Here is a 25,056-nt window from a genome sequence, read left to right on the forward strand (position 1 = left end):
TTCTACACCTCTTACTCATACGTTCGTACAATTCACTGACTGGTAGCAGAAAATCTATAGGTAACTGTACAAAAGGCCAGAGACCCTAAATGTTTGGCCCAGGATGTGGAACCTCTGGAGAGCAGCACACACCTCCGTGAGTCATGGCCGTTCAACACCTTGTCCTCTGTGAGTCATCTCAGGGCAAATAAACGTGTAGTACAGGTGTGCAGCTGACAGGAAGTGACCAGGGTATGCATTGGTTTCGTTGTCAGACTTGGAGGAAGTCTATATTGACATTATGCAAAGGATAAGTGACAAAGAACCTGATGGAACATCAATAACGTCATCATCATGGATCATGACCAGATCATTGATTAAGTAACATCTCCTCAGAAGGTGCAAGTTTCATCAGCAGAGATGATCTACCACCAAGAATAAGAGTCCTACATTTTCATGACTGGTTGGCACATCTCTAGCCATACGTTGTCCTATTGGGCTCTTCTCTAGATCTTCTTGACTTCTGAACATTTATTTTATTGGATGACAGTCACAACGATACAAGACCATGAGGGTTCATATACTGTTATTGCATCCACCATGTCCTGTAGATCTGACCCTTTTGGCTGGATGGAAATCTATAGAAGCTCCTACGTTTTTCTTCATCCCTACTCGCAGGTGGGGCTGGAGTTCAGTAGCTGAAGGCCTCGTGTCACATGCATCATGTCCTCCTGATGGAGCCGTCACTACACTGAATAGCTGAAAGCTGCTGAGCGAAGGATCTGTTACAAGTCTAATCAGAAAGTGACAGAAGCCGACAATGCACAAAATAAAAGCGGATAGAGCCCTTAAAGGGCCGGTGTCCCATCTTCCGGAAATAAATCATTTTATAAAGCAGAGTTCTGCAGCTTTATCTATCTCTGATTCTCATCCTTTTCTAAGATCTCTGCTTGCTGTCCAATAGGAAATTTCGTTATTCATTCTAGGTGGATCATTGAGTGATGGGTCCGACACCCCAGTAATATAGCAGACCATTCTCCATCGCTGGAGCCCACCCACTCAAGAAACAGCACCTGGAAAGTTGACATAACATTTGAAACTCATTAGACAACCTCCAACTACTGATCCATGGTCAAAAACATCAAGTCTACAGATGGCTGCGTGCAAAGACTTCAGAACCTCCACCAAACTGGCCAAGGTCTTGACCCATTTATGGTAGCAAAGAGAGAGAGTCCAATCACTTCAGAAGTTCCTCAGACCTCTTGTAGTGTAATATTTAGGAATTTCTCCATACTTTGGTAGGTTTACTCCACAGATGGAGCCTGGTAAGACGTGTGATGACACCACGTGTGAGTCAGTCTTCTGAGGACTCCATGCCATGCTCACTGATCTAATCTCTGCTCCACCCTGGTAATTCCGGACACCTCTAACCACAAGAAGAAAACCGATCCTCAATCTGAGAATTTTCCCCATCATCGACTCTTAGGAAATGCCACGTTACTTTTCCAGAAAAGTCAGTAAGTTCATGTCCGGGTAGAACTTCTGCTTCACCACCTCAAAACTCCAAACCTTTCAATTCACGGAAGTCACAGATAAGATTGTGTACAAAGATCTTCTACGTGGCAAATCCATCAATTTGGAAGTTGATGCTGAATTTTCCCAAAACATCCTCATGCTACCCCTGGTCTCTTATACATTCAGCACATACATGGAGTATAGATGGAAGCTAACAAAGCTGCCTCTGAACATTAGGGTGAGGTACACCATGATGATAGTCATAGGTAGATCAGGTGTCACATCGTCCATGTTACCAGCATATTATCAGAAGTCACTGGTCACACAGGGGTTAATATACCCGGCTGAGGGGGTGTGCCATGGACCAGGGCAATATTTGGCTTTCTCAAGCTCTCAGCACAAAGGCCGGGTCTGGGTGGGAGCCGGGGTGCGTTGGTACTTGCACAGATCATTGTGTGTTTGGTTTGGGATTGTGCTGCAGGGACTTGGCAGCGAGGCGCGGGGCTGCGGTCGCCTTTCTTCTTACTTCGCAGAGAAATCATCCGGAAAATCATTAGCGGTGACCTGAGGGCGGCGCTCTACACTCATCTAGTGGGAAGGTCACATGGCAAAACAACAGAAGACACCATGGTCATAAGCCAAGGCATCTGGTCGTAGCTGTAGAAGCCTTCCCAATCATACACCAGGGGGAAAATATTGCATCATATTTATGCAACCACAGATCCTCGCTGAAGGACATTTTGGATTTGCCCCCTCCTCCTGTCATTACTGGTAAATAAGGGGACGCTATGTCATGGATGCCCTCACAAATGAGGCCGGGAGTGTCAATGTGAGGCCTAGGTGCACTCCTGGGAGGTCAGCTCTGATATTTCCTGGGGTCCTCCATAATCTGGTGCTCAGGTCCTATAGATCTACTTATAGGGAATGGGTTATAGTCGGGGTCATCGGAGGTCATAGGCAAGAGTTAGCGTTCGCCTACACACAGAGATGATGGGAGTGGTTATACTGATGATAGGAGTGATACAATGTATGAGATAGGAAGATTGTGAGCTCCCGGGGGCAGGGATGATGGGGTAATGATGGATGATGATGGAGGTTGTTAGTCATGTCTGATCTGCATGGTTGCTATGTACATGGATTGATTGGTCACGTCTGATCTGCATGGTTGCTATGTACATGGATTGATTGGTCACGTCTGATCTGCATGGTTGCTATGTACATGGATTGATTGGTCACCCCTGTTCCATATTTGATGGGACTGTCCTGAATTTTTGAAAACAATCCTGACAAATCAATCCTGGTAAACTCCGCCCAAAAATGGACATTCCTGTCTGATCTATGGAGTGACTTAAATACATTGTTTTTGTCAACTGAAGTGTTAGTAAGTTTGTGTGTCTGCCGGTGTGGATGTCCAAGAGGTGACTAGTCATGTCTGCTCTGGGATGTGGACATGGATTGATTGGTTGTGTCTGTTCTGATATTTACATGGATTGATTGGTCATGTCTGTTCTATATGGACCTGATATTTACATGGATTGATTGGTCATGTCTGTTCTGATATTTACATGGACTGATTGGTCGTGTCTGTTCTGATATTGACATGGATTGATTGGTCTTGTCTGTTCTATAAGGACCTGATATTTACATGGATTGATTGGTCGTGTCTGTTCTATAAGGACCTGATATTTACATGGATTGATTGGTCATGTCTGTTCTGATATTGACATGGATTGATTGGTCGTGTCTGTTCTGATATTGACATGGCTTGATTGGGCTTGTCTGTTCTATAAGGACCTGATATTCACATGGATTGATTGGTCGTGTCTGTTCTATAAGGACCTGATATTGACATGGATTGATTGGTCATGTCTGTTCTGATATTTACATTGATTGATTGGTTGTGTCTGCTGTAAATCGGGGGTGCTCTATATCCTTCTATACAGAGCAGACAATCCTTTAACCCTTTAACCCCTCCATCTATGTCCTTATTGTTATCTATTTATGTTAAGAAAACAATAAAACTTCCTCCACCTGCTTCTATTCAATCCTGGGGTCCCTGAACTTCTCAAAGACCCCCCAGAATAGTCCCAGAATTCAGTGAGGATGAGGAGGGGTGACGGGGAGTGAAGATGACGGAGCTGATGTAAATCCTGTGGCTGATGCAACGAGGAGGTGATGAACAATGAAACGGCTGATGCAACCGCTGCGAGATGGTAGAGAGCCACGGCAGCTGAACAACCGGCTGATAACAGAGGCAATAGCACCACAATCAGGAATTAAGGAGGATTTATTTCTGAAGATGCCCTGCATGTACAAGATATCCATAATGAATACTGAGCCTCATGAATTCAATGCCAGAACTACAGTACTGACAAAGGTTATAAAACACCAGAGTTACAGAAAGACTGCCATTCAAAGACTGTTGAACATAGGTGACAAGTTCACTGACACACTGTAACAAAATATCAGGACAGGAGAGAGATTTGTATTACTAGTGCGCTTACTGCGTACAGGATTGTCTAGACTGATACATTGTAACAAATCGTCAGCTGTAAGAAACATCATCTTGATACCCATCTCCTTGATTCACGGCACAAAGTAATCCTGAGAGTAGCCTGATCCCTGAAAAGAACGTCAGCGAGCCCCAGCCTCATGGAGAATGGCGGTTCATACAATGGCAGTCGGGAGCCCCTGAGCAGATTCTGCCCCTTCCACTAGAAATTCTAAATTTACGGGTCATAATGGTCAAGTGGCCCAACAACTGGCATTAAAGGTCATAGTGTGACTGCTGCAGAGCTGCCTATCGCCAGTAGGTGGCAGTGGCGCTCTTCACGTGCGGACGCGCTTTGGGGTTTGGGATTGTAGAAGTTACAAAATGTAAAACAATAAATTACTGAAAAGAGTCAAATTGACATCTGTGACAGAGAGCTCCAAGTGGTGACACGACAGGCCTGAGGACGCTGCCAGGAGTCCAGAGGGTGACATTTCTGGGCACTGGTATAGTCCATAAACAAAATTGGCTATGAATGTCTCCCCAACCACTAACTATGGCCCTATAGGCCGATTCCCCTCCCCCATCCTGGTATAGGGTCCAAGGGCCCACTTACTGCCCCAACTCTCCTAAGACTGAACCCTGAGCTATTAGTGGATGAGAACAAACCAAGGTCCAATAAGAGAATCCCATGGTCAATATGGCCGCCGTTACAGATCGCCCAGGGGTTGTCAGCTAGTTGGGGGATTATAACTCCCAGCATGCTCTGGCCCTGTTGATAACTAATGAGATGCTAGGTGTTCAGCTCATTCCTCCTGGTCTGGCATTGCTGGACTATGTATTATTATTACAGGCCCTCAGGGGCCACTGATGTCTGCATGCGGCGCATTAATGTGACAAATAATGGAGTCATGGCAGTGATTATAAATGGTGGTGATGGCCCTGCTGGGGATTAGCTCCATCCGATGGGGTCCTCCATAGTGATCAGACCTCACGGCCGCATCACCCGTCCGTCATCTCAGAATCTTCCTCTAACAGATACCTCATATCATCAAACCGCTTATCTAGGAATAATCTCCAGTCCCAAAAATAATGTCCTCTGTATCTGATAATGAGGATGTACAATTAAGTAGGAGTTTGTAATAAAATGCATATTAAGCCCCTCCCCAAATTTGTCCTCCCCTCCTCCAAAACATAAGGGGTAGGATGAGGTCCCTATAGCAGGAATGAAGCTCAGTTGTGGGAGCAGATCCTGAGTTGGTGTCTGAGGGGACCGCCATGGGCACCATCCCAATGCCACAAGAGGCCCCCTACAGACTGAACCGTCTCACTGCACTTGGGTTTGTCTTTATGGTATAAGATGATGTCAGGAATGACCATTATAACATATAAAGGCTCCAGGCTGCACTGCCCCTTACTGACTTCAGGGGGCAGCAGTCTCAATGACTTGTGTGGATACAATATAGAAGATTTTCTGTGGTGTTATATTATGTAATATTGTTCTACTATTTGGTGGCTCCCTATATGTTATATGATATTACGGAATGATGTAACATTATATCAGATTATATGACATCATTGTGAATTGTATGATACTGTATTGTTACATTATATGATATTATGTCACATTATGTTGCATTATATTATGTTGTATTAATTTATTGCATATTATGGTATATGACATTGTTATCTTACATTATATGATATTTCTATATTACATGTGATTGACGTCTCTAACTAAGGGCTAGTTCACACGTGGGCAAAGGGGAGGTTTTTGACAGCGGAATTCGCTTCAAAAACCTCTCCTTTAACATGGTGGTCTATGTAGACCACTAGCTTTTTTTTTCCTCCTAGCGTTTTCCGCCTGAAGAAGGGACATGACCTTTCTTCAGGCGGAAAACGCCTGAAGAATTGCATAGAAGTGAATGGGAGGCGAAAACCGCGTGGTAAAAAACCGCGCGGTTTTTTGCACACAAAACCGCGCGGTTTTTTGCAAAAAACCGCGCGGTTTTCGCCTGCAGTTTCTATAGCACATATAGGAAAAAAAAACCCTAGCGAAAACCGCTAGCGAAAACCGCGTCAAAAACCTCGTCAAAAACCGCGTGGAATGCAAAAAACAGCGTCAAAAAAACTCCTCGAGGTTTTTTACCTCGCACAAATAAGCTAGGCGGTTTTCACGTGTGAACTGACCCTAAGGAGTCTGTTAGCAGACTAATGACAGCGTCTTGTAGAACATTGTCTTCTGCACTTTCCAAAGATGACTTTCTTATTCTGCATTGCAGCTCCATTGTCAAGAAAGTCAGGATTTTATTTGTATGCAAATTAGCTGCCACTAGAGATGAGCGAATAGTAATTGATCGAATACTCGTAACGGTCGAATACCACGCAGGAAAATTCCATTGAATTCAATCAAAAACCTCCTCGCGCTCCCCGTCCTGCGACTTCCTGAACATGGAGGATCCAATGTGTCCAAGGAAACTGGAACAACATTCCTGTTTTTTCCCATAGACTCTAATGGTATTCAATATTTGATCGAATACTCCTCGCTCATCTCTAGCCGCCACCAATTACTTGAGTGGCATCTCCCACGTTGTCTGCAGTTACCTATAGCAGAGATCGCAGCCCCAGCAGGAGAGGACACGCCCCTAAAGCCCTTGTAAGCTAATTTGCATAGGAATAAAATCCTGATCTTCATGACAATAGAGCCGCAATGCAGGATAAGAAAGACATCTTAGGACCCTGTAGACGCTGGTGCACAAGGCGCTGTCATTAGTTTGATACTGATTGTCCTGCTGACAGACTCCCTTTAAGAGGCGGCGTACAAACTACGGACTATGGGGTGTGAAGACTTACGCACATCATAGTTCTCTCTATTTGACTTAGTTATCAAAGTGGTCGATGTGATGTATAAATGAAATGGTACAAACCTCCCCCCCCCCCAAAAAAAAAAAAGTAATTGCAGGTTATAATGCAATAGGAAAAACACCCAAAACACAGAGGGTGTGAAGGACCAGTCCGATGATCTTGTGTCCTCGCTCTCACGGCAGACTCTGTGTCGTCCTCTAGGTGATTCCAAGGTGTCACTGAATGGAAATGGAAGTAATGAGGCGGAAATCTGGGTCATCTCCGCAGCAGCGCAGGAGGGGGCGAGGGAAGAGCTTTATATAGTAGAGCAGGACAAGGTGAGCGGCGAGAGGAGCCGCAATCCATCACCGGGCTGTCCGCTGCCCACCTGGACCGTACACCACTGCCGTATACAGATCAAAGGGTGGGAAGTGGTACTGTGCATATATACGAGAGAAGTGGTACTGTGCATATATATGAGAGAAGTGGTACTGTGCATATGTACAAGAGAATTGGTACTATGCATATATACAGGAGAAGAGAAGTGGTACTGTGCACTGTCCATATATACTGGACTAGAGAAGTGGTACTGTGCACTGTCCATATATACAGGAGGAGAGAAGTAATACTGTGCGGCGTCCATATATACTGGACTAGAGAAGTGGTACTGTGCACTGTCCATATATACTGGACTAGAGAAGTGGTACTGTGCAATGTCCATATATACCGGACAAGAGAAGTGGTACTGTGGCACTGTTGGTATATTCAGAATAGCGGGTTTCCTTAGGGCGTGTTGTCATGTTTCGGGGTGTTGATATCATGTGATCTCTTTAGTTTCGGTACTTTTTATGGCAGTCTACTTGTGATGTTGTGGGTTCACCACTGTGGCCACGACATTGATGCGCTGTCACGCTGAGGTCATGTGATTGGTATTATATGTCTTTCTTACTCAATATTGCGATCTGAGCTCTGCTGGTTTGTTGCATGTAAAGAGTTAACTCCTCCTGTCATAGGCGTCTGATTTAACTCTTTATGGATAATGCTGAGTGATGGGTGGGGGGGCGGGGAGGGGTCCTTCTAATTTCTATCCTTCCTGTCCTGGCTTCTGATATTCTGCTCTTTCCCATTAAATCTCTGTTCCCCCCCCCCAGTATGTGATGACTTTGGGTGTCCCGGATTGGCGGGGAGCCCTGTCACTCCGCACACACCCCCCTGCTGGTCCCTCCCCGCCTCCTGTTCGGGCCTGTCCTGTAATAAGTGTGTGGAGTTACATCACTGGGGGGTGAGGGGGGGGGGGGACAATGCAGCGCAGCTGACCCTATAGTCAACCACTGTGGGCTTAACCCTTCCCGGGCCATGGGATATTTTGTTTCCCGCAGAGCTCGCAATGATACAAAGTAACAACTTGTAACCGGATAGAAATAACAATGTGATAATGGGCGACGCTGTGGTGTGAGGGGGCGGCGGTGTGGCGGGGAGAGGGGGGGAGGTTCTGCCATCTGCACGATTTATACACCCAGCTTTGGTTCCATCTCCCCCCAGTCCAGAACTAGGACCTCTGACTGGTTCCTGATAATTGGGGGAGGGCGGATTAGGCAGTGGGATCTATGGGAGGGGGTAACAATATGGATTATGTCTACAGTGCAGTGAATAAATATTAACCCCTTTTGGATATCCTAATGTTATATTACTAGGGACCTCAATCATCACCCCCACAGCCCCCGAGTCCAGATGTGACTCCCCCCGTATTCAGTATAACCAGCGGCGTCCTAGAACCGTCTCCTCCTGTTGGGAGTTTTCCTCCCATCTCTGTTCACATTGGGGGTTATTCTGCTGCTATGGAAGCAGTCCCCGGTGTGGAGGGCCACGCGCCATATTCATGTTGTCAGGAACCTTGGTGACCTTCATTATCTGCACATCCAAGGGGTGACAGAACCTACCAGAACCCCCAGAGAGTGGGCTCCACAATGATGGGAGTGATGGCAGGAGAAAGTACTACTACCCCAAAGAAGCCTCACACTTGGAGGATTCGCAGCCATGTGGGCTATCAGTATGATCCAGTATACACCAGTAACCTTGTCATACATGATGGTGTGGGGGCGGCCACAGAGGATTATATGGATCAGTTCACACCTGGATAGTCAAGACAGCAGATTTATCAACAGTTGAGTGACAACTCCAGTAGGAGCTATAATGGTGGACGTGTTCCTCGTCACCCAGCTTTCCCAGACACAGGGATGAGATAGAGCAGCTGCGCCGGTCACAGCCGTAGTCTTGGACACGTTGTACTGTAGGATCAGGGAGACCCTGCAGATTACAAGACGTGCTGAACCCTCCAGCTCTGCGGCCTTGAATGTCAGCACGTGCGCTGGGACTTGGAGCGAAGCCTTCAGCCACGTTGTGATGTGTAATAACAGTGTAGAGCATCAGGGAAAGCGCCCCCTGCAGGCAGAGACCGCACATATAAACTATAATAATCCTGCCTGAAGTGATGAAATAATCGCGATATATCATTGTATATAGCGAGTGTAGGGGTCCTGGTGCCTCTGATATCATTGTATATAGAGATTGCAGGGTGTCCCGGCACCTCCGATATTGTATATAGTGAGTGTAGGGGATCACAGCGCTTCCAATACCATTATACACAGTCCAGTCACATTAATGGGACCACCTGTCAGAATCCAGAATAACCACCTTTGGCAGAGCGGACCGCTGCGAGACGTGCAGAAGGAGAGGGGATGTTGTGATGATGTTCACTAGGATGTTGAGCCATGCTGACTCCAGTGCCGTGGCCAGCTGCGCTAGTTTATGTGGTTGAGCATCCACGTTGCGAAAAACCCGATCGAGGTGGTCCCACAGATTCTCGATTGGGTTCAAGTCCGGGGAATTTGCTGGCCAAGGGAGTACGGTAAACTCATCCCGGTGCTCCTCGAACCACGCACGTACACTGCGAGCTTTATGACACGTCGCATTGTCCTGCTGGTAGATGTCATCATCCTGAGGAAAAACAATCCGCATGTAGGGGTGAACATGGTCCGCAAGGATAGATGCATACTTATTTTGATCCATCGTGCCTTCCACAATGATGAGTGCACCCAGATGGCTGATGACACATACCTTCTGCGATTGGGTGTTTAACGTTGCCGTCAAAAGTAGGCGGTGGTCACATTAATAGAACTGTACTGTGTATATAATGAGTGCAGGGTATATCGGCCCCTCCCACATCATTGTATATAGCGAGTGCAGGGGTCACGGCCCCTCCCACATCATTGTAAATAGTGAGTGTAGGGGTCACGACACCTCCCACATCATTGTATATAGTGAGTGCAGGGGTCACTGCCCCTTCCACATCATTACCCTCACTATATAAAATGATATATCGTGATTATTCCATCAATTCGGGTAAGATTATTATAGCTTATATGTGCGGTCTGTGGCTATATACCATTGTATATAGAGAGTGCAGGGGGTCCTGGTGCCTCCGATATTGTATATAGTGCAGAGAGTATATCACGGCCCCTCCCACATCATTGTATATAGTGAGTGCAGGGGGTCACGGCACCTCCCACATCAATGTATATAGTGAGTACAGGGGGTCACGGCCCCTCCCACATCATTGTATATAGTGAGAGTAGGGGTCACGTCACCCCCCACATCATTGTATATAGTGAGTGTAAGGGTCACAGCACCTCCCACATCATTGTATATAGTGAGTGTAGGGGTCACAGCACCTCCCACATCATTGTATATAGTGAGTGTAGGGGTCACGGCACCTCCCACATCATTGTATATAGTGAGTGTAGGGGTCACAGCACCTCCCACATCATTGTATATAGTGAGTGCAGGGTTCAGGTCGCCTTCCATATCCGTCCTCCGACTCTAAATCTGAAGTCAGCCTTATCCCAGTTGCCTGATTCACACATCAGATCTGGAGACATCTTCTCTTCTCCTTCCCGCCACGGACTCATTCATCTATTACTACTGACAACCAGTCTGTATATATCATTTCTGAGAGGTTGTCACAGCCCCGCCCCAGTTACTGACATCACTGATATAATGACATGTGATTAGACATGAGATCCGCCCCCTTATACTACAGTACAACTAATCATCTATTACTACTGACAACCAGCCTGTATATATCATGTCTGAGAGGTTGTCACAGCCCCGCCCCCTGTTACTGACATCACTAATATAATGACGTGATCAATTTCTCTGGTCAATGAATCTGTCAGAGCAGAGGATTGTGAGGATTATAATTTGGTCACATTTGGTGATATTTCAGATGTTTTTGCCCCATCCCCTCCCCCTTTCCCCCATATATTTAGTTGCTGTCTTCTCCTATTTTCTACCCGTTACATATAATATTAGTTGTCGGCCTCCATTCTTCCCTCTCCGGTCACATCTTGTGACGTTAAGAATGTGCACGTAGCCCGGCAGTGACGGTGCGGAGAGACGAGGCATAACCTCTGTTGTCACATGCACTCCCTGTCACCGGGCACCTTGTCACAATATGTCACACTGATACGTGATCGTCCTCTGAGCGGGATGTCTCGTCTTTGTGTTTCTTGTTGGGAAATGATTGCAACCTGTGATCCTGCTGCGGGGCCAAATATACTGTATATATCCTACATGATATAACACCACAGGCAGGGGTGACTCTCACCCCTCTGCTGCCTGAGGCGATCTATAGAAAGGCGCCCTTCCAAAAAATTAGAAAAAAAGATCCGCACCCCACTATTTAATCAGTATGCACCCCCTCATTGGCAGATCAAAACACCCCCTTATTTGGCTCTCATATAGTCTAATGCCCGCTTATTTTTGGTATACCCACAACACGATACATGACTCTCAACATGATATATGACCCCCTTTTCTTGCCCCCCACAACATATGACCCCTTTTTGCCCCCACACAGTTTCTGACTCCTTTTATGGCTCCCACACAGTTTATGACCCCCTTTTATAAGCCACCCCAACAAAGCTTAAGACCCCCCTATTTATGACCCCCTTTTACACTAAATATTCTCCTTTCTTTTCGCGTCTCCCGGAACGTTCCATGAACACTTCTGGAGATTGTGAGATGTTTGATTTGTCCATCGTCTTGTCGGAGGCATGAGAACTATGCAGAGATTTCATCTCAAGTGCGTGTTTCATATGTAGTGAGTGTGATAGGGAGATAAGGCGCACGCTACGCCTGGCCCAAGTTATCATCCCATGGCTGACGCCCGCTCTGGATTACGCGGCCCCTACTATGAGGGACCCCATTTATTATCTGGTAACTTCCATTGCACATATTATGGAGGGTATCTTGCCAGGTTCCTTGGATGCTCTCGTCCATTTTGGATGGGATTGACCTTCGTTGGTTCTGCAGCTTATTAGGCTGGTGGTGTCAGGCAGCTCCTTAAAGGGGCCTCATATTTATCTTGGCTCTGGGGCCCCATATCTGTGTATGGATCGGGCAGTCAGTTCCTTATAGTGGGGTCTTTGAGACAACCCTTTGGAGAAAATGGAGCCACATCCATGTCCGGCTGGAGTCTCTTCTAAAGCGTCTCCTTGAAATGGAAAGGTCTTAAAGGAGACCTCTGGCCCCCCTGAATCTTTCCACGCCCCCCCATCCCCAGCTCGGGAGCTCCTCCCCCACACAGTGTAAAGTCTTTGACTGATACATTGTAACAATGTCACTAATGTCATCACCATGACAACTATTTTCCCACGCCAGGTGCCAGGCTCCGCCCCCATGTTATGTTATTTTCCCTGTAAATGTAGCATGACTGTCGCAGCCGAACGCAACATAGAATTGTACGGAATGTGAGTGTTTGACGCCAGTAACTAATAACAACTGGTCTGCGGTTCGGAATCTTTAATGTCATCTCCACATTGTTGCCCCTCCGAGGGGCAGTTCTCATCCATGTCTGACTAGTTCCCTGGAATAGTTACACAACCTTATTGCGCTGAACTCCACATCCCTCATCCTCACTACAGGTTGTGTTATAACTTGTGCAGGATCCTTCCTTGGAACGTCTCTGAGTCTGATCCAGACTGATAAAATCTTAATCTGGTGGAAGGAAAATGTAACTGTTTATTCACATTTAATCCACAGGATAACATGAAGGATATGTCGAAATATACAGAGTGCGTCTGGTGTGCGCTTATCTGCCGGGCGGAATATTTTGCAGGATACTCACTATGTGGAAGGTCAGGCAACTGCTTTATTTCAACAGGAGCTGCATAGACTTAAAGAGACGGTGCAGAGAAACCGGTGAAACCTCCTGCAACATTCTGATAGCTTCCACATCTCAAGATCTCTGCTTACTGTCAGGGAATGGAGATGTCCAGACACTGAAACCCCATCATGGCCTTATACCTCTGAGGGCTGCTATGGGGCCAGTGACCTTAGGGGCCCGGCAGTCAGGCCCCGCTGCATTTTTTTTTTAATGCCAGAAGGTAACAACCAATTTTCACTTATCTCTTCCACTCCTATCCATGGCTGACTCCGCTTAGGCCTCCAGGGGTACCAGCACACCAAGTCTTGGACATCACTTTCTGGTGCTGATGGAGGTCTAAGCAGGGGCAGCCATGGACAAAAGTGGGGATAAGTGAACATTGACAGTTACCGGCTGTAGTACTCCATAAAGTAGCGACCTAAAGTACCTTCGTGGGGGTCTGTATGTGGGGGGCCTATATTTTGTGGAGTCTATAACAGGGGCACTTAAGGTATGGCGGCCTATAACATAGGGCCCTTAAAGGGTCCTGTAACAAAGACAGTCTACAGTATGTGGGCCAATATAGGGATAATCTACCAGTAGGGGCTAAATGCAAAAACTCTCACAATTCTAGGAAATTCAGTAAAATATACAAAATGTAGGAATCTTTCAGTCTGGGGGTCTCACAGATGTGTGTCAAGATCTGGACTGTAGGTATCTCAGTGGCATCCATTATCTACACATGGAGGAGACTTTGAGGGGCGGTGAAACTTCTCAGTAAAGTGTCAACTAGGATTCAGAGATGTCCCATCCAAGAGGAGGCAGAACCTCCAGAGATCAACAAACTCTCCAGCCTCAGTGGAGGTCAGTACTCAAGTCTCTACACTACTACCCCAGAGGACTCTTACTACCTAACTGTCACCCCTGAGACATGTGCAGAATGTTGTACAGATAGATAGGTCAGAAGTGGATCTCCCACTCTACACTAGTAACGCCATCATACCATACAACATACATGAATGGGAGAACATCCAGTCATCTGTCCAAAATCTGCAGCTGAGATGTCATAGGGGTCTGCAATAGCACAATGATCCAGAACACAAAAAGAAGTCTCCATGTGACGGAAGGGACACAATGTAAAGAGACCTCACTGGACCTGAACTCAAGAGACATGAAAGAGACCTGAAACCAAGAGACACGACTGGACCTGAATTCAAGAGATGCGTCTGGATCTGAACCCAAGACACATGACTAGACATGGACCCATGTCAAAAAACTGGACCTAAGAGTCACAACTGGACGTGAAGCAAGGAGACACAAAATGGACCTGAGTCCAAGACACATGAATGGACCTGAATTCAAGAGATTTGTCTGGATGTGATCCCAAGACACGACTGGACCTCGACTTCAGAGACAGTAGAATCTGAATCCAAGATACACAACTGGACCTAAACCTAAGAGACACAACTGTACCAGAAACCAAGAGCCATGTCTGGATCTAAATTCAAGAGACATGACTGGTCCTGAACTGACATCTCTGACTGCAGAGAAGAAAACCCTCAACATGAAAGACTGTGATGAGCATTTCATATGTGATGGGACTGAATGAGAGATATACACCTGAAAGCACCATCTGTACACCTGTAGGAACCATCTGTACACCTGAAAGCACCATCTGTACACCTGTAGGGACCATCTGTACACTTGATAGCACAATCTGTACACCTGTAGGGACCATCTGTACATCTGAAAGCACAATCTGTATACCTGTAGGGACCATCTGTACACCTGAAAGCACAATCTGTACACCTGTAGGGACCATCTGTACACCTGTAGGGACCATCTATACACCTGAAATCACAATCTGTACACCTGTAGGGACCATCTGTACACCTGTAGGGACCATCTGTACACCTGAAAGCACCATCTGTACACCTGTAGGGACCATCTGTACACCTGAAAGCACAATCTGTACACCTGTAGGGACCATCTGTACACCTGAAAGCACAATCTGTACACCTGTAGGGACCATCTGTACACTTGATAGCACCATCTGTACACCTGTAGGGACCATCTGTACACCTGAAAGCACCATCTGTACACCTGTAGGGACCATCTGTACACTTGATAACACCATCTGTACACCTGTAGGGACCATCTGTACACCTGAAAGCACTATCTGTACACCTGTAGGGACCATCTGTACACCTGTAGGGACCATCTCTACACCTGAATGCACCATCTGTACACCTGTAGGGACCATCTGTACACCTGTAGGCACCATCTGTACACCTGTAGGGATCATCTGTTGGGAGGTTAATACTTTTTTGCAGCACTGTGCACCCATCTTGCAGTATATTTAGTGCTGGTATCCAGTTATCAGGGATTCGATATGTCTTCACACCTTAGTCATTTCTCCAGATGTTGACTTTCCTGATCATGGCTGATACAAGTGCTACCTGACCACAGTCATCTGGAGGTGACATTCACCATTCCTTAAATACCTCTTCTTGTCTCTCCAAGGTGTTGAGTCTTTTCTGACGCCGTCGGGCTGGCTGGTATTTTGGAACAGTTTCATCAGCTCCTTGACAATGTCTCAGCCTCTTGGTCACTGAGAGGGTGACTGAGAACAAGCTGGAAACCTCGAGACACTTGACTTTCTTCTGTAACTCTGGTTGCATCATGGAGGTCGAGCGGGTTCATTCACTTCTTACAGTAGGCAGCCCTTCTGCCAGGACGCGTCTTACCTCATCCGAGCGACTGTGGCCATGGCTATGGTGCAGATCATTCACTAATGTGATCACTCTGGATGTCTAGGGTTTTCAGATGAGTGTTTGTTACAATGTAGCAGCACAGGTAACAACTGTCAACCTGGAGAAGAAGGTTATACTGTCTGCACTGATACATTGTAACAAACCATTTATGAGATTTTATTCCATGATGTATTTCCACATAACTATCCTAACATAGAACCATTAAACTTCTTGGCATTGCAAAAATTTGCACACCCCTTGTAATATGAGGCTAGGACGCTGCAAACATGCAGGAAAGTAACTGTGCAGGTGTCTACATACAGATACTATAGTTCCAGTGGAATTTACATTGCATTGAGTAATGAGCATTTGGCTTTGAGGGTCGTGTATAGAGCGGCCGCACCATCTCCCTGGAGACCATCGCCTGGGAAGACAATAAACCCCCCAAATACAGGATCACATAATGGTAGAAGTGGCAGCTCCTGCTGGTGGAGGCAATATAATGGCAGTTTAATACTTGCAAAGCCATTGTGTCTTTTATAGCTAAGCCCGGACACAATGACACCACCGACCTTTGTCTAATGAGTCTGGCAAACACCGAGCCCAAGATTGACCCCCATATTGTCTCTATGGTATCGTCACCTACATGTTACAGTATGGTTTCTACATTGTAGCAGTCAGCGTTCCTTCTCACCTTGACAACTATATTCTTGCTCCAGCAAATGTCCAATATACCGAGAAGGAGGCGACATTGAGGACGTCGCCAAGGAAGAGCTGCACATGGTGACAATTTCCATCCCAAGCTCCAATGTGTGACATGTGGGAGGAGCATAAAAATAGATTCAAAGCAACGGGGTTTTTTTAGCTCAAATACGCCATACTGAATACATCCGGATGTGCCGAATATTTGGTGCCCATTTTTTTTTCTATTATTAACATATCAGTTTCCATCCCGAGGTCTCAGAATTCCAAGACTTTTCCTTCTTGGTGTTGTCAGTTTCTAGGGGTGTGTATTAGGCACCAGTCCTGGTCCTCGCCCAATGTTGTGGGTCATTAACCCCTTATCAGCTACTTACACAACTGTATGTACGGGGCCCAGTGGAGCACATAAGGATCCACATTGCGAAGTGCCCATTTGTGCTGTTGACACAATTTTATGTAGAAACTTGTATTGTGACATATTATACAGAAACCTTCGGCAAGCTGGCACGTGGTCAGAAAATATCAGATGAAGTGTAAGTGGTAAATGTAAGGCAATGCATGATAATGGTCGCCCTGCAAATATTGGGGTTATTGGCTATAGGGCCATGACAACAGAGTTTGGGTATTGTAGGTACTATAAAGCTCAGTAGCAGCGCTCAATGCCAGGCAGAAGCTGCAAAAGCACATAAAATGTTGGGTTGCATGGATAATGAAGGAATAGTCCATGTCACCTGTCTATTATATCAGAAGGAACGTATCTCATCTTCTAGGATAAAGAATATAGAGAACAAGAGGAGATCTTATGGTGTTATGGCCGTAATGCCCAGGAACAGTGCCGAGAAGATCAATGCAGGACGTGCTCTTGTTTTCTGAGCCCACCTGCTCCTCTGCTGCCCAAGGAACATGGAATAAGTGACCATTGTAGAGACTCTATGGCTTTACCCACATCTATGGCCGTGCAGGACCCCTGGATTCAGTTCTACACTTGGACCATAAAGTAACCACTAATGGAGTAGATGGATCTACATGCAAGGTGTGGTTAAAATGCTGCGCAGTAAGAATGCCTCCAGAAAGAGAAGGGTTAATAGTATATTTTTGTGTCTGAAGAAAAGAGCAATGTAAATACCATCAGTATTTGGTGTGACCTTTGCCCTTTGCCTTCCATTAATTCTTCTCGGTACTTGCAGATAGTTTTTGGCAGACCTGGGCAGGGAGCTTGTTCCTGTCGCCATCTTGGAAAACTAAGCACAGATCTTCTGTGGATATAGGCTTGCTCTGATCCGTCTCTATCTTCATGTCATCCCAGACAGACTGGATGATGTTGAGATCGGCGCTATCTGGGGTCACTTTCAAGACTCCAAAGGGCAAAGGTCATACCAAATATCGATTGACATTTCTTCTTTACTACAGTTACATTATGTTGGTAAGTGACAAAACTAAACTATTAACTCTACTATTTCTTTCCCCCCACACTGCCTATAACTTTTGCTCCCCATTGTATGATCGTGCAGGACTTCCAGCTATAGATCTGTGTCTGACCTTGGAGCACAAGGTGTCCACCACTGGAGCTATATGTAATGGTGGGCCGAGTCCTGCCATAGGACCGACTGCTCCTCCGCTCTATACAGACTTGTCCTGTCCCTTTGACGATTCCCAGTGCAATGGTCTGCAGTGATGTTATATGGTGGTGAGAACCTGGGGTAAACCTTTCATTCATCTGTGTATCAGCCGCACACAGGGGGTCACTTATTTTTGGAAAGACACTCTTTGAGCTCTGGATCATTCATTGCGTTTGTACCTGTCCCCTGAGCGCCCCACGTGTTGAGCAGCAGATCTGAGTCCACGAGGCTAGTACAAGGTGACCATCTCCTCGCTGAGTCTATATTAGTACAGCATGTCTCCTTCCCTTACACAGAGCGGTCACCTGTCTCTCTCCGTATGACGCCGTCTCTTCTGAGCTGCCCTCTAATTAGACTCCGAGAATAGACACAATCACTTCTTATTGTTGACGTCTCCATCGTCTATTTTTACTCTTGCTGCTAAATTTATCGGTGTAGCTCCATGTTCTGCACTGCAGGGGGCATACTAGGCTATGAACTACTAATACACATTCTACATATAGATTGATGGCCCATAGATATAGGGGGTGTAGCTGGAGGGGGTGCACAAGTAATAAGCACACCCAAGTCTCAGTTACTGAGCCCCATAAGAAGGCATCAGTATCATCAATCATGGTAGGGCGAGCCCTCTGACAGCTTTTGCATTGGGACTTTGGGGCTTCAAGTTCTCCCCTTGTAGCTGGAAATATGGAAGCATGAGCTATAGATGTGGCAGCCCGCTGCTGCCAGGCACCGATGATGTCATCAGAAGAAAGTGCTGCTGTATGAATAAGATGCACTTAGCCTCTTCAATCCTTTTGACTTACAATTTGTCAGGTTACTTCACTCGGCTTCATTAGTGACATACAAAGATTAAGCTCCCTCAGTGCTCAAGGGTGAAAAACTTGCTATTTTGCAGAAAGATACGGAAACAACAATAACATTTAGTTTAGTTTAGATTTGGAGCCGAGACTAAACAGTGGCCTCAGTGGTCACTGGAGAGAGACTGGTGATGTCACTGACGTGTATCACTTCATTGGTGGCAAATGACTAAGCTCCCTAAGTGCTCAAGAGTGTAGAAATGACTGATCAAATGACATATTACAGGTAAAATACATTTTTTAAATTAGTTTATTGACTTATTTGGATCCCTGAAGATTCTAGTGCTTCATTGGTGACATATAAGTAGATAAACTCCCTCAGTGTTCAAGGGTGTAAAATACGATTATATGTTTAATTTCAGGGAAAATACATAAATAAAAATAAAATTTTGTTGAGTTTACCAATCTATGAAGATTACAGTGTTTCATTGGTAACGTATAAAAGAACTAAGCTCCCTCAGCGCTCAACAGTGTAGAAATCTGATCACAAGATCATGAATCAAGTTAAATACAATGTTTTCCTGCAAAAAAAGTCATGTGATCAGATGTCACTAAGGATTCTCTGTAATCTTCAGGAATGAAACATAAATGAATCAACTAAGTTCCCTTAGTGCTCAAGGGTGTAAACCCTTCTGAAATGCTTTATTGCAGGAAAAATACATGAACAAAAAAAGTATTTTAGTTTGTTAGTTTATTCCTGATCCCTGAAGATAAATATTTCCTTATTAGTCTATAAAAGGACTCAGCTCCCTCAGTGCTCGAGTACAGAAATCTGATCACATGACCTTTTGCAGTACCAATAGCTAAACCACAAGAACATGTATTGTTCGCTTAGTTTACTCATACATTTTGATCCCTGAAGATTACAGTGCCTCATTGGTGACATATAAAAGGACTCAGCTCTCTCAGTCCCCAAGGGTGTAAAGTCTGATGACATGCTTTTTTGCAGGGAAAATTCAAAAAGAACAGAAAAATGTATTTTTTAGCTTAGGTTAATGAGAGATCCCTGAATATTACAGTGCACTTACTGGGAGGTATAAAGTGTAACGGGTCTGTACACAGGGTGAGGCTGACAAAAGGGTCCTGTAGTGTTATCTGCAAGGCCCTGCTCACAGTATGACCTCTCACAAGCTCCCTCTGCTATATTCTGTCAAACCTGTTTTGAATCTCTAGATGGCACTACAACCCCTCTTATCCTGGCTGGTTTCCAGCTGTCACCTCTCTTTTTTTGTACAGGAGGATATTGAATTAGCCCCAGTTGGGGGCAGCAGAGGGACCTGAGGCACCACCTGGGGATGTCTTCCTCAAGTTACCAAACAATATGGTGTAGCTTTAAGGAGACAGAAGTAGTTGATCTCTAGAGACAATGAGAGTCAGAGGAGGACACTGGAGATACAATGACTAGGGGTGAGGTGGTTGGATGAAGATCATTCCATATAGAGATGCCCCTCAACTGCCCCTCCGAACTGTATCCACGTGGCCTCTGTATTACAACAGGCTTCTACGTTCTATTACTTTATTTGCCTTTACATCAGCTGCCTGACACTGAGTGCTCGAGCCTAGTTTCTCTGAATCTCTAGGTCCTTGATCTTCTGTTTTGTCCAAGTCCCCCTTTCCCCCACTTCTAACTACATTACCAGAAGCAGGTGTAGCTAGAATGGAGATCAAACTATTGCGTGTTACAGTTACCCCGAAACCCTAGACAGATTCAACAGTGGCCTAAACCAATACAGCAAGATGGTGGCCATAACTTATAAAGTGACAATCAATAATATCCCTATTTATCCTACACACATACGTCCCAACTTTTGAAGAACAGATAGAGGGAGTAAATGTGCAGCACACATAGAGCGCCGTGGCAAATTTAGCTCCACCCACTTTTATGTTGACTCCGCCCATTCTCATTCATTTTTCATGTGCCCCCACATAGTATACTCCTCCTACAGTCACCCATAAATTATATGTCCCCACATTATTATGTTCCCTTCCAACTGCCCCACAGTATTAAGTCCCTCTCCTGGTGCCCCAGTTTAAACTGGGGGAAACTAGAGGGAACATGAAACTGGAGTACCTGGAGGCAATAAATTAATGGCACTACCATGTGTTAACGGGTTGGAGTCCACCTGTGTACCGAGCTCTCCAGGAGATCTTCATTACAAGTTTACAGGGTGAGCTGAATACTGCTACATTTTTCATAAATTAATGGTAGCTGGAGTGGGAAAGGAACCTGGGGGCAACTAGAGGGGGACATTAAACTCGGACAGCTAGAAGCAGACATTAAACCGTAGGGGTAGCTGGAGCGGGACATTAAACTGGGAGCAACTACTGTAGAGGCAGACAGGTCCCCCTCCAGCTACTCCCATGGTTTAATGCCCCCTCCAGTTCTCCCCAGTTTAATGTCCCCCTTAATGTCCCCCCAGTTTAAGTGACTCCCTTCAGCTACCCCAGTTTCATGTCCCCTCTCCATCTCTGCTCCAGTTTCATTTCCCCCCTTCATTTCTCCCCAGTTTCATATCCCCTTTCATCTGCCCCCAGTTTCATCTACCCCTCCATCTCTCCCCCAGTTTCATATTCCCCTCCATCTGCCCCCAATTTCATGCCCCCCTCATCTCTGTCCCCAGTTTCATGCTCCCCCTCATCTCTGCCCCAGTTTCATGTCCACCCCTTCATCTCTGCTCCCAGTATAATGTTCCCCTTCCATCTCTGCCTCTAGTATAATGATATTCACCTTTCCTCGATCCCCTGCCGTTCTGTCTTCAGACACACACACACACACACACACACACTTCCACCTGCATCTCACACCCTCCCCCCCCTCTCAGTACCTTAGACTGCACATCTCTCCATCTCTTGACTGCATGGGACATTGACACGCCCACCTAGTCATGTGACTGTGTGATGTCATACAGGTCCTTGTACAGTAGTGAAGCTTTCCCCTGATCACCACAGCCTTTTATCTGTTATAAGAGCGGGCAGTGATCGGGGGAAAGATTGTTAAGTAAAACACTTCAGGGACAGAGCGGGACATGCGGTAAACTGTGTTGGACCACGGGATTGGAGCTTAGAATCGTGACTGTCCCCCTAAATGTGGGACGGTTGGGAGCTATGCCTACACATACAGGAAGTGACATCACCAGATATCAGTGATATTATACAGGAGGTGACATCAATAGATATATGTTATATTATACAGAAGATGACATCATCGCTCTACAGATATTGGTTATATTATATAGGAAGTGACATCAATGCTCTCCAGGAATTGGTTATACTGTATTATACAGGAGGTAACATCATCACCACTCTCCATATATATGTTATACAGGAGGTGACATCATCGCTCTCCAGGTATATGTTCTACAGGAAGTGACATCACTACTCTCCAGATATATGTTATATTATACAGGAGGTAACATCACCGCTCACCATATTTGTCACTACACATTTTGGTGACCGCCTTCAGATGGTTGCTGTGTGTTTGCTGTTGTTCTTCTTCTGTGGACGCCGCGCGTTGTGTTTGTATGTCGCCACAGCAGCAGTGGAGGAGTATTGTGTTAATGGGGTATGATGGCGATTTCTATAACTCCGCAGGGCCGCCCTGGCTGGTATCTGTGGGTCTCCAGGGTGATGTTGCGACACGCCACCCTGTTTGATGCCAGGATCATTAGTTCTCATTAAGAGCATTAACCAACCATAAATAATAATTATCTCTGGCAGAGATCTCTGGTGTGCCAGGCCCAGCGGGCACAGCTATATATATCCCATACATCTCACCCCAGGTGCCCCCCTCCTCTGATAACACTTTCATAACAGCCGAATATCTGCCAAGCCTAAGATCATTCCCAGTTACACTTTATCAGTTTCCTAGAAAGCTGGGTGGCAGCTGCTATGACTCTGCCCACTTTTAGCGTGCAAAGCGTCCTCAGGAGCCCGGGAACTCCTATATATGCTGCACAAATGGAGTCCGGCAAATATTCACAACATATTTCTAGTCAAGATTACCATCTTCCAGGAGATGAACTTTCTGATAAGAAAATCAGTCATGAAAAACATTAGGAGTAAATACCTAAGTGAGAGGGAGGAGGGAGGCGCAGCTGCAGATTATCACACCACTAGTGACTGCACTACTGAAGGCAGAGGAGGGAGAGACAAGTGATTGGTCAGAAAACTCAGCACAGCTCTGATATCACATCACAAAGACCAGCCCACTCAGTGATGTCAGTAACAGGGGGCGCGGCTGTGACAACCTCTCAGACATGATATGTACAGGCTGGTTGTCAGCAATAATAGTCAATGGCCAGTATTATCTATTAGTATGTGGAGGGTAAGAAGGAGATATAGATTGCTGTATCTTCTTACTTTTGTATGGGGGGGTTGTTGTTAGATTATGGGGGTCAGTTGCTGCAGAACTTCACTTAGTAATTGATGTTGGGGTTCTTTCTCCTGACTGACTCCTCAGATTGACATAAAGTGATGCGGCTCCTCGGCCGTCCTGCGGAGTGAGCAGGTCTTGGCTGACGCGGCTCTTCCTGGTATTCCTCCATCATATCACATTGGAAGAAAGAACTTCTGAGTAACCTCAACCAAACAAGCTCAACGCGAAATCTTCACCTTGAGAACGGGGAACAGGAAAATACTCTGCGGCCAATGTGAAGAATAACAGTCTGCAGGGGATGAGATAGAACTGGACAAGGACAGCACATGGGGGCAGGAGATGGGAGGTTATTTTAAGGACAACGTCCTCTGACTGTCCAGTTAATTCTGTCTTATAAAATAGATGCCAATAACTCCTCGAAGCTTCATATCTCATGTGGGTGTCGCCGCCATCACGGGCAAAAGCTGAGAATTTATGTGACCTGCAGTTACTTCTCGAAACCTGTAGGTGGCACCCTAAGGTACTGGTAAAGAGAAGGACAGGTTAGACATACTGCGCCCTCTAGAGTCTGGAGATCAGGTCAGGGCTCACAGCAGTCCCGGAGAGGATGCTTAACCTATGGTCGGCCATGTCTGCAGGTGTGATATCTTCCTCATATAGGAGCCATATCAGCGCCAGCCATATAATCAATGTAAGGAAGCAAAGTGCGAGCGGTGAAGAAAAACAACAGCGCACCATCAGAGGAAAATAACCGGCACAATATGAAGAACTGGTGGATTGTCTGACCGTCAGATACGTTTTTGTGGTTTGCACCAAATTAGTTACAAAATGTAGAACTCTGAGTAGTTTTGTGACAGATCTGAGCTGGAGAAGAAGTTAGCTACTTCCTATCTCATTGAGCTAGACTTCCTTAGTTGTCATCTTGACTTCTTTGCTCAGATGAAGCCTCTGCTTTGTCTCATGGGTGATCTGGATTGCCAGGAGGAACTACACGAAGGCGAGGAAAGATCCAGAAAGAATATGTCAATGTAGTCACCTTTCCCAGACCGTGGGGGTGACCCCTCAAGGAGAAGACGAGTCGTGGGCAGTGATGTGACCTCATGTAGATACATTCAGGACCTCTCATATGACATGTTTATAAGATCATCATAACGAAAACTTTTGGAATTCTCCACCCACAAATCTCCATTACTCTCCGGTGACTCTTCAGACCCCAGATTATAATCGGAGGCCCGGTGGTGGTGTGGAAACATGATAAACTGAAACCCCCTTTCCCTCTCCTCTTCTGGGCTCCCTCATAGTCTTCTTTGGTTGTCTTCTGGCCTCCTGGGTGACATCATTGGCCCTTAAGAAAGGCCAAAGTGGTCAGATGGGGAACACCAACAACATGAGGCTAGCATTAAAGCATCATGACCACAGCATGCCCAGTGTGACCAGTAAGACTCAGTCACTGGCTTCAGGACCAGGACCTGTAACATCACCAGGAAGAAGGGATGACAGAGGTAGAAGAATCTCACAAGGATCTGCCATCTTTAACCATAACCTTCACAGTAATGGAGACTAGCACAGAAAGGGTTAATAGTCATATACTGTAGAAATATCTGTCAGGCTCCCAGGGGCCCGACTCTGCTCAGACACCAAATCCTGAAGGAGATTGGGAAACCATTCACAATCTAAATGGAACCCTCCCGGAGAACCTGCTCCTCCTCCTCC

This window comes from Leptodactylus fuscus, chromosome 3 (genome assembly GCF_031893055.1).
Source record: "Leptodactylus fuscus isolate aLepFus1 chromosome 3, aLepFus1.hap2, whole genome shotgun sequence".
Taxonomy (NCBI): Eukaryota; Metazoa; Chordata; class Amphibia; order Anura; family Leptodactylidae; genus Leptodactylus; species Leptodactylus fuscus.